Source organism: Amblyomma maculatum, chromosome 4 (assembly GCF_055883805.1).
Source record: "Amblyomma maculatum isolate TAMU_Amacu chromosome 4, ASM5588380v1, whole genome shotgun sequence".
NCBI lineage: Eukaryota > Metazoa > Arthropoda > Arachnida > Ixodida > Ixodidae > Amblyomma > Amblyomma maculatum.
This window is the reverse complement of record NC_139347.1, coordinates 130,368,421-130,371,454: the sequence shown is the minus strand read 5'-3', so window position 1 is coordinate 130,371,454 and position 3,034 is coordinate 130,368,421. Positions and strand designations below refer to the sequence as shown.

Sequence of the window (3,034 nt, the reverse complement as noted above, 5' to 3'; positions counted from 1 at the left end):
TTTTTCTTGCCTTTTGTTTCTCTCTCTTAACCGTCTTTTCACAGCTTTTCGTAGTTTAGAAAAGGGGTTTGCAGTAATACCCAGAAATGTGGCGCAACAAACACAAACACAAGCGAAGAGACACAACACACGCGCACACTACCAACTGTAATATGGATCTGAAAACCTTTCTTCTTCACCGCTCCTCTTCTTCTACACTCAAGTACATCTTCTCATCTCCCTCTTCTTTGCCAAGGGGATATTGGCACTTTCTTCCCCGCAGAACATAAACATCTTTCAAGCATGGCAGTCACCAATTCTACACTCATTTGCTTCTCCGCACCTCTGCTTTGCCCTGAAACTAATACCACGCTGGACAATCACAAAGACCACCACATAGTCACATAGTCACACACTAATTACCACCACCACACATGTGCAGTAGGACATGTTCATCCAAAACACATCACTTGTGAAGTCCGTATGTATTGAAAAAACTATAAACTGCCAACATGTCCATCCAAAAAACAGCACTTGTGAAGTCCCTAAGTATTAAAAAAACTGTAACCTGTCAACATGTCTACGAAGCAATGAAGTCCATGTACTTGAGGGAAAAAGAATGTTTAAACTACCATGGTCCCAATACGTGAGAGGTATCCAAGTATAACAGCTTGAGGCCCGATAATAAACTCGTTCTTTGCATTACTAAAGAAGATTGCTCACTAAAAGTAAATTCTTTTCTACGTAAACTCAACGAAGCTTCACTAATACATCTTTCTTCTTTCTTCTGTATCCAGTACGCCTCTAAAATTTCGCGCGCCATCTTATCCCGACTCTTCCCCAAAATAGTAAGCCTGCTAAACAATGGCTCACACTTGCACTTCTGACAGTGCAGGGGTAAATTTGACCCCTTCCCATTTTCTATGGACTTCTCGTGTTCCCTCATTCTATCATTGATACATCTTCCAGTTTGCCCTATATATACTTTACCGCACGTCACCGGAATCTCATAAAACACTCATACCCCACATCCAATAAAACTTTTTACATACTTCTTATCGCATTGTGCTTTCTTTCTCCTTCCTATTAATGCACACAACCCACCTAGTTTTTTGGGGGCAGAAAACACAACTGGCACCTCAAACCTACCTGGCAACTTTTTCAGGCAGTACGCAAACTCTATGTATATAAGCGATCACTTGTGGGCGTTTATTTCTCAACTAATCTGCCGTTCTTTTTTTCCCTTTCATTTTCTGAAGCAGAGACTCTGCGACCCCACAAATAATCATAACCGGGAAACCAGCCCCCTTAAGCCTTTCTGTATGGGCGTAATCACCGCAGGGAAAATACGTGGGGAAAAAATAGGACGTTTGCACTGTAATCGAAAGACCATCAGGAACTGCTCCGCGTTGTTGAGTAAACACGCCCCATATGAGCACGACCAGACCAGCAATACAGTCACACTGGCCTTAAATAATTGTCACTGGTTGTTATTTGTTACATCCTAGACATGCAGATATAGTGAATTTTGGATTGTAAAACATTTATTGCCAACAGTCTGAAGGGCATATAGGCCCCTCGCCTAAACGACGGCCAGAAGGTCTTGGCTCCTGGCGGCGTCTTCGGCCAGTTGGACGACTTTTGTTTGAGTCTCCGGATCGGAGCTGAGTAGGAGAGCCTCCCATTGTTCTAGTGACTTTATTTTTTGTCCCTCCAGGGGGGCAAAAGGGCATATCCAGAGAATATGGTTGAGATTCGTTTTGGCCTTACATTGCTTACACTCGTTTGAATATTGTCCCGGATAATAACGACTACACATAACCGGGTTCGGAAACATATGTTTGGCGACGGCGCCAAGAGGTGGCCTGACTCTTTGTCAATGATTTATCAGCGCCGGGGTACTTCGTTCGATTAAGCCTATAATGTTGTGTGATCTCTCTGTAACACACAAGACGATCCCTGTCTGCGAAGCCCTCGGTATGGCCACTGGCTCGGAAAGCAAGACCTCGAGCCAGTTCGTGAGCTGCTTCATTTCCAGCCAGGGATGCATGTGCAGGTGTCCAGACTATGCGAATTTTGCGGTCGTCCTTTGCAGTCCGCGGGATTCCGTTCGTCAGAGGGGAGACCCTCCCCTTGGCAACGTTCATCACTGCTACCTTGAGTCACTGACTATCGTTGACGCATCCGTGCCCACTATTGCAAGTGCGATGGCGGCTTCTTTTGCAATTTCGGGACTGCCCGTCGTGATCGAGGCGCCGGCTCGGAGATATGTCTCGGCGCTAGCTACCGCTATCACCATTCTCCCCTTCCCGCAATTAGCTGCGTCCACGTAGGCCACGTCTTCTATTGGATAGTTTTTGAAACATTTGCCGAGGGCTTCAGCCCGTTTCTCTCTGCGATCCTTGTGGACGGGATGCATGTTTTTCGGTAGTGGTGGGATCATCAGCCTATCGCGCACACTCTTAAGCATGTCCACTTTCGGACCTCGCTGACTCTCGTAATTTATTCCTAGTTTCGCTAGGATTTTCCTGCCTGTAACGCTTCCCGACAGCCTTTCGTACTGCGAGATTGTCACGCCTTCCACAATTTCATCCAGTGTGTTGTGAAGACCTAGTTCTAAAAGTTTGAAGGTGGGGGTCCGAATTGGTAAACCCAGCGCCTGCTTGACACTTCTGCGAATGATCCCTTCCAGCTTGGACTTCTCCGCTTCCTTCAGATTAAGGAAAGGAGCTACGTAAGCAATCTTACGTACTACAAAGGATTGAACTAATCTGATTAGATTCGTTTCTTTCATAGCGCCTATTTGCGATTCTGCGGATGAGCCGAATAGTCTGTTGCGCGCATATCTCCAATTTTTTTATTGTTTCTCTATTGAAACCGTTGTTTTGAATGTACAGCCCTAAGGCTCTAATCCTGTCCACCGTCGGGATATCGAGTCCCTGAGCCTTAAGAGATATCCGCGGGGGATCCGACCGTGATTTCCTCTTTGGTTGGTAAAAAAGCATTTCCGATTTTTGCGGGGAGCACCTAAGTCCCCTATCATTTACGTACTTTT

At 45.8% G+C, this 3,034-nt stretch overlaps 1 pseudogene; it reads right to left on the bottom strand.

Annotated features, from left to right (window-relative positions):
- Positions 1-1,561: 1,561 nt before the first annotated feature.
- Positions 1,562-2,801, bottom strand: LOC146192581 (uncharacterized; annotated as a pseudogene).
- Positions 2,802-3,034: the final 233 nt, after the last annotated feature.